General features: G+C 40.3%; 1 protein-coding gene across 17 annotated transcripts in view; it reads right to left on the minus strand.

The window, feature by feature from the left end:
* The window catches only part of LINGO2 (leucine rich repeat and Ig domain containing 2), a 1326410-nt gene that overhangs the window by 728464 nt on the left and 583336 nt on the right, over positions 1 to 14610 (minus strand). For 11 of the 17 annotated variants that reach the window (XM_083185607.1, XM_083185704.1, XM_083185657.1 and 8 more), the window contains one exon: positions 4670 to 4723. The exons of the other annotated variants lie outside the window; for them this stretch is intronic. The gene's annotated coding sequence lies outside the window, so the exon portion shown is untranslated. The remainder of the gene's footprint in view (positions 1 to 4669; positions 4724 to 14610) is intronic. 17 annotated transcript variants of the gene reach the window in all.

Raw genomic sequence — 14610 nt, forward strand, 5'->3', positions numbered from 1 at the left:
GGTCATATGACATCGCCGGATGTCAGCTGCCCTCCCAGATCCCTGCTTTTGCACAGAGAAATGCCTGTGTGGTCTGAGGTTGCGGGAGCTGGTGGACCACTCGGTCCTGCATTCGATGGTCTGCGACCATCGAATGATGGGGGAGGTTACCTGAGATGGAGGAGGCGTATTCCATGAGAAATACACGTGCGGTCTGTTCGGCCAGCTTCTTACCGCGTACGGACGGAGTTGGCGATCCGTATGGAAGGCGGGGTTTCGGACGCACGGTCCTGGCCGCATTATCCGATCCGGCCGCACCGATCAGAATAAGGGCCAAAGTCAGATACTGTTCTTAATTTAATATCAGTGTATGTACATCGTAAGGTGTCACTTTGATTTGCATTGGTAAATAAAAAATCTGGTCAAAGACTAATAGAAAATAATAACTTGTCTTTCATGGGTAGGAAAAACATAAAAAAATATGTATTACTCCTTATAATTTAGTCTGTTGCAAGTTGCAAATGAAGCTAATAACTGTTTTATTACAGGGAGCATCAGTGTTTTAACACCATTTGTAGATAAGTCTAATTACACATGGGATCTTAAGAATAAAGGCCCCCATTTATGAGGCCAACTTGTCCTAAGGACAAGTCGGACCCAATTCTCCTGTGAGCTACACGGCAGCTCCCCGGGAGGCTCACATATGATTTGGCACTTGATGTGCCATTTTTACATGTGATAAATCGCATTCAATTTATGACATGTAAAACCGGGAAGCTGCAGTGGGCTGTGAGAAGCAGGGCGGATGGCGCATGCAGGTTCTGCAGCGGGTGGTGAGGAACAGCGGGGCGTGTGGCGGGTGCTGAGCACTAGCGGGTGTTCAGCAGGAAGGCCAGCGGTGGGTATTAGAATTTAAAAATAGGCTGTCAAATGACTGGCTGGCCTGTGTATGTCTGAGTGTGCTCTCAGCTAATCAGGGGCAGTCTAGTCATTTGACAGGTTATTTAAAAAAATACCAGCTGCTGCCCATTCTGCTGGACACCAGCTAGCGCTCAGCACCCGCCGCCCGCCCGCTGCTCCTCACCACCCGATGCAGCACCAGCACCCAAGGTTGGACTTTATCGTATTTGCAGGCTGTCTGACCTCTTTATCTGGTCTGATACGCATGGGACCGCGCATCGTATCAGATCGGATATTGGACACATGTGATTTTGGGCCAATTTTACCTGATTCAAAATACTGAAAATCGCATAGTGTATTGGCACCTTAACTTATGTTACTGCTTTATGGAGCTGTTTTTGTAGAACACTTATTTCTACTTAATACAGCTAGAATTAAAAAAAAATATCTATTTTTGAAACACAGCAATAGATGGTAAGAATGAAAAGCAAGTGAATGAACATTAGTTTAGCACCAAAAGTTCTATATTTACACTTTAAATATCCATTATGAGATGTAGGTACCATAAAAATAATTTCACTAGCAGATGGTTTAATTAGACATAATACTTGATATTACATTTGAGCACTTTTTCAAATAAAACTTATTCCTCAATGTTCTTTTATTAGCAGTGAGTGCAATAAAATTAAAAATATTTTTTTTTCAAAATTCCATCTTGACATTTTTGCACAGATGGTTTAAATTAAATTAGAATTAAATTACAAAAAAAAATCAACATCTGTAGAATTATTAAAGCAAATCCAGGATCTATAATCAAAATCATAACATGTGGGTTTATTTTTAATGTATTTTAATTAACACTTTGTGTGTCTCATTTTTTCCAAATAACACTGTCTATGCAAAATACATTTTTCACATTCACAAACATTTTTTTGTGTGATGACTCAATACAATGGGCCTTATTCTAGTTCACTCTTTCTGACAAAATCCTTCTTAGATGGACAAAACCATGTGCACTGCAGGTGGGGCAGATGTAACTTGTGCAGAGAGAATTAGATTTGGGTGGGGTTTTACTTCAAAGTGAGATCTATATTGCAGGGTAAAAATAAAGCAGCCAGTATTTACCCTGCACAGAAACAAAATAACTCACCCAAATCTAATTCTCTCTGCACATGTTACATCTGCCCCACCTGCAGTGCACATGGTTTTGTCCATCTAAGAAGGATTTTGTCAGAAAGAGTGAACTAGAATAAGGCCCAATATATTTTGTTTTATACTAAATATTTTAGCAGTATATAAAAAAACATAATTTCTCACAAGAACATTCATTAAAAAATATTTCAAAATATCAAATACTGATCACAATAGGACGTGTCATTTTTGATGATAAGGATGAGGTTGCTTTTATATATGATTTTTATATATCTTTATATGGTACCTAAGGAAACTTTATATTACACATATTAGTCTTCATAGATGACATATGATTTTCAGAATAAGAAAATGATAGAAACACTACAGATGATCACCATCCTAAGTTAAAGATGACTACTGCATTACCTTTATGTTTGGTCTAATTTACTAATACTGATTTTCAGTGCAACATTTGCACTGTATCTAGTTAGCATTTGTTGCTTAAATTACACTGCACAAATAAAAACAAATTCCAAATCTTTATATCAAATCATGGATTACAGTACACTAAAATGCAATGTTAGTCAATCATAAATATAATATCATGTGAGAAGACACTAAGAGCAGTATTGAGCTGTAACCTCTAACAACTAATCAGATATAAAATGTTGAGGGCCAAATGTAATAGGGTGAGAGTTTCAGAAAGTGAGAGATTTTGGGAGAGTTTTCCCATGTTTTTTAAAGCAGCAATCAATTACATGGCAAACCCAGGTTGATTTTGCCATGTAATTGATTGCTGCTTTAAAAAACATGGGAAAACTCTCCCAAAATCTCTCACTTTCTGAAACTCTCACCCTATTACATTTGGCCCTATTATGTGTTCTTTGCTATGGTTTGCTCATAATTGCTTTTTGAAAACATGTTATTAAAGATAATGATATTGACATTCAGTCAGTTCTTCGTTATTTACTTTGATAAACTATATTTATTACCTTTTGCTGCAACCCCAATATCTCTAGCAGTGCTTTTACACATATGGATCACCTCAGTCTTCATCTTTGCTTGCCCGCATACCCCACACTGGCCATCCCCATGGTCACTTTATCTGACTTCACCCTTTTTATGCTGTTTGTTCCGACCTCTGCAATGGTTCCTTGCCAAATATCTTGCTTTTCCTATGCTGTGCCCCAAGCCCCACAGTCATGTTATGAAATGTCTAAACTCCTTCGATACATGTGCTGGAGGTTGGTCCTAATCCCAAAGTCTTTCGAGTCAACTCCACAGTGAGATCTATTGGGTCATGTGCCCAGGCTTCCACTCTACACACACCAAGGAGACCGGGAAGACCTTACATTTTTTAAAATGAATGAGCCAGTGTCCTTAGGCTATTTTTGTCTCTCGCCCTAATTTTTTTCTCTTTCAGCCCTTTCTCTCTCTCCTTCTTTTCTCTTCCTTTCTATCTCCATATGTGTCCATATCTCTCTTCCCACTCTGTCTATTCCTCTCTACTCCCCATCACTATATCCACCTATCTTTGTTTCTTTTTCTGGAATTCTTTTCTCTTTCCTGGCATGCATCATGTGCACATGGGTTCTAATGTGCACAGAATACACCCATCTAATTATATCATTGTTATCAGCAGTTCAAAGCATGTCTAACATCAGAAATTGCCAGGCCTGGGGCTGATAATATAGACAGGGCCCCCCTGCATAGGACAAGGGGCATGGCAAGGTTAACATTTATTGTGAATAAAACAAGGTCAAGGTGGCATGGACCATGAAATGCCCAAATCATGATGCAAGGAGAGGAAACCTGAGGGGCATTGGTATGGATCAGCACTGCCAGCTGATTGCAGCTAGTGCACCAGCAAGCAGCTGCGACAAGACCATACCAATGGCATTTTGAATATGGAGCTGACGGCAAGCCAATTAACTGACAGCCAATTAATGGAAGCTCCTGATTGACAGCCAGTTCATGAGCTCCAATTGTCTTGTGTCTGGCTTCATATGTGAAATGCTACTGATGATGTCTCTGCCTGGCTGCTACACAGTGCACTGATTCATAACGCTGCCACCTGGGCCCTCTCTCTGTTCCATCCCAAGGCACCACACCTGGCAGTTTCCCCCTTTGGTGTGCCTGCTCAGAAGTATTATATGCAGTAATAACATATTGAATGCATGCCCACAAAAAAAACACCTATCAAACTCAGGAAGGGAATTACTGTATAACATGGAGAAACATCACTTTTACAGGTAGTTTCTATCTTTTCTATCGGCGATAATTTATGAAAAGACAAGAGGGGAGATAGAAAGCATGTCTCCTCGTGTAATACAGTTATGGTAAGTGTGTATTTTCAAGTAAATTGTTTTGTTTAAACAACTTTGGTCTATCTGAGTGATCTTTTGTATATATATCGGGGTGTAACCCCCTTTTCCACACACTCACAATGGCAATCGATCAATCGTTGATCGCCGAGAGAGGAGTCGGAGGACATCAAGGGACAGTGACTTAAGCAGGAGAGTATTAGTTCCCTTTTACAAAAAGCGCCCATATTCTTACAATTGAGATATATCTTTTCTTGTCCAGGTTCACAAAAACTCTATTGTGTCTAGATGCATGTATCTGCTGCCCATCTGACAGAAGAGCAGGTTCTTACATTCACATGTGGTCATGCTGAAACTTGCATCCTACTTTGTCATCATTTTTTAGTCTGTTGGAATAATAAATGAAGAAGCCAGGTTACCATTAACATTTCGTATCATGAAATACAAATACATGAATATTACTCGGTATAAAGCAAGTTGTGTTATCATTTTAGGTTAGTCAAATGTATCATGGATATTTACTAACACCGATTAGACATTATAATTATTGTGCCTAACTTTTACTAACCCAAAAATCAAAGTGAGTTAATTACTATAGTAGGTACTACACTATACATATTTCTGCAAGTGAACAAGTCTAGTTGTAAAAAAAACTATGATTCTTTAATGGATTTATTTTCAAAGTGATGAGTGCTCATATAAATAATATATAGAATGTGTATCCTTTCATTAGTAAAGCTTTTGTACCCACTTGATTCATCATACTGTTTTTCCATCGCGGTGGAGACAGTATAGTAAGGCAGAAGCCTGTGTCAATCTTATGTCTCAGGTTGTCAAGCTGTCTCATTAACTTCTCTATAATGCAAAGTTTATGATGGAAATATATATATATATATATATATATATTTTATTATTTAAACCACTACTGTGAACCCCATACTTTTCCTAAATAATGAGGGCTTTATTTTAGTAGGATATTTTAATAAATACATTTTTTTATCTCTATATAAAATTCCCCACTTGCGTGAGGAGAATTAGCGAAAGAAAATGCATATGGATTGTTATCGTAATCCTCTCACAATTTGACTGACAGGAAGCCAGCGTTTAGGGGTTAGTTATATCAACAGTACTAATAAGTGTTATTTCACAATGAAACTAATTATTTTTCAATTTTGATGGAAGTGAACCAAACACATTCCTGAGGTATAACCGGTGCATTTGTTGAAACCGACCCACACATGAATTTGGCAATGTTATGCCTTCCATCTTGGATATTGATGCTTTAAAAATTAGCATCAGGCAAATAGAGAATACATACACATGATGGCCTAATACTGTACTGTAGGTTGCCTTCCACGCAGCATTGAAAGTGCCTAATGAGCATGAAGATTCATTGCACTTGGGATGATGTTCTCTCCAAGTCAATGCTGTATATTTTTAATGAATCAAGGGGAATAAGAAAAATGGTGCAGCAGAGCCCAATGAACTCAACCTGCTGTTATTTAGAAGCTGGAAACAAACTAAAATGCAAAGGACAAAATACTTAAAGTGAGTACCAGGATATAGAGGGTCTGAGAACTGCAGCTGAAAGTGCCCATGAGGATGTTGGACAAATAAGGGTTCATCATTGGTTGGTTAAGGGGAATGCTTATGGTTTATAAATGAAGAGAACTGAAGAGATACTGAAATAGTACTGTAGTTTACAAATGAAGCAACACATTTTATGATATTATTGAAAAGCAATAACCTCTAATATTAAAATCTTGTTTTTTTTTAATTTGAGCTGCCTGTCCCTGCCATGTTTGACCTTTGGCTACATCTCTGCAATCCCTTTGACTTCCTCCCAGCATTCCCTACAGCTGCCGAGTCACTGCATGTGCAGGGAGACTCCCAGGGCTGATACCCAGAAGTTCTCACATCACAGGAGAGCTATCCTTTATGTTACGAATTGCATATGTAAGTACATATAGGATTAGTATAGATGTGGTAAAGTGGTGGGATGTACTGCATCACAGAAGTGATGCTTAGTATATCCCAAACCGTTTCAGTTGTTGGTTACAAAACCGTGATAGCCAAGTTTGTGTACAGTCTAATAGCAACTGACTTTGTCAAGTAGCACCAAAAATATTAGTGGTGGCAAGTTGCAATGACACTGCCAGCTGTGTACTCTCCCCTACAGTAATGGCTTCTATAGCAATACCTCAACAATGAGCCACTGTAATCACTAATGGGGACCACTATTCCACCTTAAAAGTAAAGCTTTTGAAAATTCCTCCCAACTATTTAAAGACTTGTAGCTCCTACCCCTTTCAGGGGTATGATAATGAATTCACAATTCACTGGGAAACACAGACCGACATTTTAGAAGTTACCCCCCTCCCAATAACACACACACACTTGGAAAGTGCAGTTCCACTCTGCCTTTGATGATGTTTCCTGCTTGGCCATGCCTTCAATTTTGCGTTCTGTTATTTGACGACACCCTATTTTCTGCAAAACCCTCCCAGAGTTTCAAGCTTGCATTATTTCTAATAGGCAGCAATATTTATGTTATTATTAACAATAATATTCCATAGAGGGTGATAAATATGCTATACAGAGCTCATATGTCTGAAAACTGCAAGAGACACTTTTTTTTTACCAAGATAGACATTGGAAGTGACTCGGAAGGGTCAGGGAATAGACCTATCTAACAAAATTGAATTATATATAATTGAATTATATATTTGTCATTAACCATCCATTTGTTTTGTGTTTAATTGATAAATAGTTTGCACTTCCATGATGTTTGATTATGCATTAGGATATATTATTATAAAATGAAATTTTGGCTTGATATACAGTTATAACATTAATAACATCTAATCAAACATATTAGTACGGATGCATCCTGGGTATATTCTGTGGTTTGGCCATGGAAAGAATTGAACAGCATATTGAATGTGGAATAGACATACAGACGGCGCCGGCCTTATGCTTGCTGGCGAATCGCCAGCAGCATGCTGCTGGCGATCCGCCAGCAACACGGCGCGCCATCTGACTGAGACGCGCGTGCGTCCCCCACGCACGCGCGTCTCAGTATCCGGGCGGCCGGGCGGCGAGGCGGACGCAATACTGTCCGCCTCCCGCTCGAGGGGGGCTGGGGGGACCCGAGGAGGCTGTGGGGGGGTGCGGGCGCCCGGTGTGGGCACCGGGCGACCGTCGGAAGGGGACGGCAGCACCGTCGGAAGGGGACGCGCGCGCACCTTGTGCGCGCGCGTCCCCTTCCGACACACAGATGGCGCCGGGAGCAGGGAATGGCGATGGCGTCGCCATCGCCATCCCCTGCAAAGATGAGCCCGGCCCCATCTGTAGGTGAAATGTAATAGGATGAGAGATTCAGAAAGTGAGAGATTTGGTAAGAAATCTCCAGGTGTTTTTTAAACCGGCAATCATTTACTCTGCACAGCCAGTTTGATTTTGAAGTGTAAATGATTACACTTCAAAATCAAACTGGCTGTGCAGAGTAAATGATTGCCGGCTTAAAAAAAACTGGAGATTTCTTACCAAATCTCTCACTTTCTGAATCTCTCATCCTATTACATTTCACCCAGGGGGTTATTTGGGTTCACTCTTTCTGACAAATTCCTTCTGAGATGGACAAAACCATGTGCACTGCAGGTGGGGCAGATGTAACATGTGCAGATACTGACTGCTTTATTTTTACACTGCAAAATAGATCTCACTTTGACGTAAAACTCCACCCAATTTTAATTATCTCTGCAAATGTTACATCTGCCCCACCTGCAGTGCACGTGGTTTTGTCCATCTAAGAAGGAATTTGTCAGAAAGCGTGAACCAAAATAACCCCCATAGTGACAGTTGTTATTTATTCCAGTATACCTTATTTATTCACATCGAGATTTAACAGCCATTTTTTATATATGTTAAAGATATTCATAGGTTGCGTTAGTTTCAGTGCACATGCAATGAAAACAATCACAACACACTGCATTAGCAGCACACTTCAATTCTAACATGCGAATGAGATGAAACCTAAAATGGCTTCACTATCCTAAGCCAATGAATAAAAATAATTTTCTTTTAAATGAATTGTGATTGTAATTATATTTCATTCAACTCAATATATTTCAAATATTTTTTTCTAGTGAAGTGTAACACATAATTAGCTAAAGCAAAATTATTTGTGTATTTTAATTATCTGCAAAGGACATTTTGTCCAAACTCAGAAATTAATGCAGTTTGAATTTTTAATCTCCTCTTATATGTGTACATGTAGCTTTTGTACAAAGCATAAGTCCTATAATAAATTATTTCTATTAAACTGTAAAATAAAAGCTAAAACACAATTTGCTTAGCAGTAAGACTTATTAGAAACATTTAAGAAAATAAATAAAAAAGGGAGGTATCCTTGATAGACAACAATTATTTTTTTCTATGCATGATGTTCTACTTTATATACAATAGTGAGACCTGCCTTGGGCATGCCCACAGGGGCACAAGTGAAACCCCCATGGGGCCCCACTGCCAGGGGCCACACCTCCTCATCTAGGGATCTAGGGAGACAGCACTTGAATTTTAATTTTACACATGTTACCTTATACTGCCCGGGACTATTGTGTGTTTTTTTCTACAGTGCATTGCTGTTATTAATTTGGCACATTATCATGAATAAACTAGATGAAGTATATTTTATATCAATGGGCCCAGACCATGCATGCACATTTGGTTGGACAAACTGTGGAATATGGCCACACCCTCTCCTGATACTAGCCACACCCTTTCATGCCCCATTCCGACACCAAGAAAGTCTGTCTTAGAACATTCTGGGTGACATTTAATGGGATGAGCTATATTGACTTTTGTGATTTTTAGTAAAAAAACTTCTGAAATTGCCAACTCAATAGGGTGCAAATTACGATGTATATCCCATTTTTTCCCAGTCAATTTACACATGGTTACCTGTCTGTTTCAATATGCACTTTATATCGCATCCAGGTGTTTTCCCATCGAAAAGTATACAAATCGTCAATTTCATAGGAAGCAAATTCGGTATTTGTGTCTGACATTTTACTAAAAATTTCCAACTAAACAGACCAGGATGTGATGGACGATTTTAAAAACAGGCCAACAGGAAAACATATGGAGATGGTCATTTTTACACAGGTGTCCCCTACTATAGTGCTGCCAACTATGCAGTGTCTGGGCTGCAAAAATTAATTTGTGTCCTCCACTTCTTTGCCATTGCTATACTCAGTCTGTTAGTTCATGGTCATTGGGGGTTTCACAAGCCACTTTCTCAAAGCATTTAACTCAGGTGCTATATGCCGTGAAGATGCACATATATCATATTCCCACATTCTGAGTCTGAGTAGCAGGATCTGAAGGTGGCATTCTATCGGCTCTCAGCTTTTCCTAATGTGCTGGGAGCCATAGACTGCACCCACATTGGGTTTTGGGCACCACACGTGAGTGGGTACATCTTCGTCAATAGACGTGGGCGTCACTCCCTCAACCTGTAGGTTGTATGTGATGCTAACCTGAAAATTATTAGTGTGGTTTCAGGCTACCAGGAACTGCCATGATGCCTATATCCTGTGTCAAGCTGAATCTATACAATCTAGGGTAGTTAGGTGTATGCAGAGGGCGAATGTGATTTGGAATGAGCTGATACGGCAACATTTCCCAGGTATTTGGATGTGTTAAATGTAATAAATTAAAATGGTCATGTAAAAACTCAATTAAAAAAACCTTAATGTACATTAACATGTCCCCAATGTTTAGGGGATTAAGGCCCAACCCCTAAGTTCTGCCATACCTGTTGGTTCCTTTGATGCATACAGTACATGCTAATACAGATGGAGCCACTCTCTTTAGAGAGGCTCCTGGTGATAAAACCACAATGTGTCCTCCCCTGCCATGAGACACTTGTGTGCCCCATTCTGTCGGAAACAATGCAGCCAGCTGTCTGCTCTCTCCCGCTCCCTGCCTGTCTGTCCGATGAGAAGATGGGCAGCAAAGCACCCGATTCCCACTCCCCGCCGCCTTTCAGAGTGATGCAAGTGAGCGAGTGAGCCGCTCCTGCATCCCCATCCATAGGCCACGACCCTCGCTAGCCTCCGCCAGTGCTATGGATATGTCACGCACGCAGGTGGGCAGAAGCTGGCTCCATCTGTAAATATGGTGACCAAATGTAATAAATGTAAGATTGACCATGTACTTTACCTTTTTAACCATTTAGAATCACATAAGTGCAACTAAAGTATTAAAACAGTTTTCACGCATACTGTACTTTATTTGTAAGCAATTATTAACATGTAAAGCAATAAAAAAAAGACCAAAATGAAGGTTAGAGTAGCCAAAAGTGTTTTACTCTTAAGCAAAATGTACACATATACTGTACATTAGTTGAAACAGTGCACTTATAAGAAAAATGAAATACTTTCAATGTATGTCAGAAAAAGACAACAAAAAAATAGGCCCATAATTTAGGCTTTCTGGGCTGGGTTCTACTACAGCCCCCCTTTCCACCTTTGCCAATCATCGATCATCGATAGTGGCAGCCGATGCGTATATTTGTGCCAGCAGTTATACAGGCATGTTGGCCACCTTGCGCCATTGCTGGCACATATTTCAAAGGAACCCCTGTAAGTTTTGCATTTGATTTGTTTGGTTTGCCATGAACACCACCTGCCTGCTTTTAAAGGTGTCTAACGACATTGCCAAATCATATGCAGTAAGTGCTGTTGGGGCTGGTTGGGTAACTGGTATACTGTACGTTGGGGTGGCATGACGCTTGTTGGACTTTGCATGACGGCTGGCTGTGTTGCTTCCTCTACCGGTTCAAAAGACTCGACTGCCTCCGGAACAATTGTTTGATCCTCCTCCAAAATTTGTGGTGGTACTTGTGGCTGGAGCGGATGTTGTGATGTCCCTGTGAATATGTTGACATTGGCAAATATGTTCACATTAGTCTGAAATATGTTTGAGTGTACAATTTTGGAGCAATGTTAGGATATGTAATTGGGTGTTTGGTGTACTGCACACTGAGTCAATGTTCGGAGCTAGCTGCAAAACAGGACAGGTGACCGGCCTGGTATTAGTAAAGATTTGTATGGCAGCACTGCGCTCTGCTTCTGGTGTGTGGTGCAGCATACAGTATGTCTTAATCATGCACCCAAGGGAAAATATGGGGGGGGATTGGAGACCTGTGATATAATTGTGACTGCTGGTTTGTCACAGTTTAAAGACTAATGCTGGCCACACATCAGACCAACTTTCCTCCAACCATCCAACTAGTTGGTTGTTGGACTGAAAATATAGTACTGTATGGGGGAAAATCGCAATAAGCAATTTGCTCACAGACTCAGGAGAATGGACAAAAACATTCAGTGAAATTGTTTAAATCAAATAGGTCCAACTACAGTTGAGTTACAATTGTCGTCCATTTTCCGATTTGGGAAACAAATGACTTAATTACAAATTATATTTGCTCCTATCCAGTACCAGAATTTTATTCCATCCAACCAACTAGTTGGATGGTTGGAGGAAAGTTGGTCTGATGTGTGGCCAGCATAAGACTCTGTGGGGAAGAGTGGCTGGAGACTGGTTGGTATTAACTAAGCAGATGGTGGAATAGAGAAGAAAATAGGAGATGCTGTAAATGCCAAAAGTGTTTTATTCACTTCTACGTGAATTTTCAAAGTCCAGGGCAAGGCTGTGGAGCAGGTCGGGAAGGGTGAACAGGGCAGTGGACTGGGAGAATGCCCCATTCACCCTTCCCACAAAACTTCTCTTTACATGAGGTCACCTTGCTAGAATCTGTAGTTCTGCAGCAGCACTATATTGTAGAAAACATACTAACACAGCATAACATGATTTTTAAATTACAATGTTATTTGTTTGGGTAAATAAGGCAACACTTGCCAGGTTGTGGTGGTGATGCCAGTCTGTATCAGCAATATGTAGGACTGGAAGGATCTCTGGTGACATTATTCTCTTCAATTTCTCCTCAAGGGCTGTGTATGTAACTTTCACACTGGTTCCACTCACTGTGGGAATTGCCTGATTTTTTTCTGAAGCCATTTTTGTCTTCAGGAGTCATTTTATGTTGTTAAAGTGCTTCTTCCCATTGTGCACTTTACACTTATGGTTGCAAACGGCATTCAAAGCCCCAGTAATCTCCTCCCACATTTGTCGCTTGTGCAGCATCTTAGTGCGCACATTATCTTTCCCAAGAAGGTGGTTCAAAAGGGGCACAATGATATCCTGTGGTCACCCTCCATCTCCTCCTCCCTCTCCTCCTCCCTCTCCTCCTCCCTCTCCTCCTCCTCCTCCCTCTCCTCCTCTGCAGCCTCCTCATCCTCATCCTGGCCACCATCACCCTCCTCCTCCTCCTGACAGTCTACCTCAGACATTTATGCCTCCTCCTGCTCCTCCTGTGTGCAAACAGGTCCTCCTGTATGCTGCTGTAGCTGGTTGCAGCAACAGCCTCCTCCTGCTGTGGTTGTTCCTCCTGCTTCCTCCCTGGCACTGCCCTCCTTGAAACCATGCTGTTTCTGTTACTGCTGGTCTGTCTTTGTCTATTTCTTGCTCTACTGTCCATCCTGCTCTCCTCACTACCATTCACAGGTCAAAATTTCACCAGAACCCTTTATATAGGGTGTGTGATGCATATTCAGGGGACTTAGGTGGGCCAATAGGTGTTGGTGTTGTTTTGTTTGGTAAGGTAGTCGCATTGCGGTTGGTCAGAAATTCGCACATGACTAGGTCATAAAATTGTGCCAAATATTGCCCCATATCACATTTTCCAGCTGCTTATTCGCATCTTATTAACTAGTCAATATGATTTTTTTAATTGGCAATTTGAGAAACTGCGATGTGGTGGGATTTCAGAATCTTAAAAAAAATTGCAATCTATTAAACATCACCTTCTGTATCAGAAAGCAAAACAAATCCACTCATGGACAATGCTTAAGGCATGAAGCAAAACAGAAGACATTTACATTTCCTGAAGAGGGTTTAGCCAATTAGGCTGGGTCTTCCTGGATCTACTGTATTTATATATAGTAGTTGAATTGGAATCATGTTTGTTGAGACAGGATGGAATAAATGGTGATACTGTAGTAACTGACCATTCTTTCTTGGCCACAATACAAGCTAGTCAGCACAGATTGTATGGTAACTTACGCAGTATCAATTATTTATTTATATTAAAGATGTGTGCATTCAGTAAAAAAAAATACCATACCGGAACTTAGGGTTTCTGAGGAAAGACGGCTGGCATTGGATCTTCCCAGCAAATTTGGATCTTAAAATGATGCAAAACATAATTTTTCAGGAAATCTCAGACCTTGCATATTTTAGCTTGCCCGTTATTCAGGCACATTCATGACCAGGCACCATTTAACACCAAAGAGCAGAGGAAGAGGACGTAGGACTATGTATTAAAATGCCATTAGGATGCCATCAGGATGCCATTAGGGCACCATTAGGATGCACATTAATGTAGTAGGTAGATGAAGTGAGTGGGAAAGGTGACTGCAGTCATTATTGTCACTGTGAATGTGTGTTTGTGATACACAAACTATTAACTATATACCTGACTATAATCCTACAAATTCCCCAACTTTGTGCATGTGTGCCTAAAATAATTGTTTTAAAGGCAAATATTGATTTAATTAAGATTTTTCGTATGTTCATTGAGTTTGCATTTTGTTAATTGATATAGAAACTATAAACACTTCAATTTTTTCTAAAGGTTTCTTACTTTGCAGTAACCTTTGCATGGTTCTGTATTGCTGTCAGTGTCCAGTCTACATACTGTAGTTATGTACCATTAAAGACCTGTAATATTTGGACCAAAATCAGAGTGTCACCTAATACAGGCTCTTTGGGAAACTCTTTTAAAAGCTCCAATGACTGCCTACAATTACATTTATATTATATTCAACACACTAAATCATTAAGTGCTTGTAGCTGTGACTTACTGTATGATTGTTTTTATCTGCTGATAAAAGTTTGCAGCTGTGCTTGGGTGGTAATACCTGACCCCACCCCAACCAACCCCCTTTAGCTTGCAGCCACACTGTGTAATACCCAAGCTCCGTCCACCTCCCAGTCCTAGTAGACACAAAGTTTTATTTCCAGGTGAAGCAGTGTATGTTTGTGCTGTGTTCCCACTAGAATGGTGCCAGCCAATCAGCTCCTACCTGCCATGTCACAGACTGTGTTTGAAAAATGTCAGACAGGAGCTGATTGGCTGGCTGTTCAT

This window comes from Crinia signifera, chromosome 1 (genome assembly GCF_055691185.1).
Source record: "Crinia signifera chromosome 1, ASM5569118v1, whole genome shotgun sequence".
Classification (NCBI taxonomy): Eukaryota; Metazoa; Chordata; class Amphibia; order Anura; family Myobatrachidae; genus Crinia; species Crinia signifera.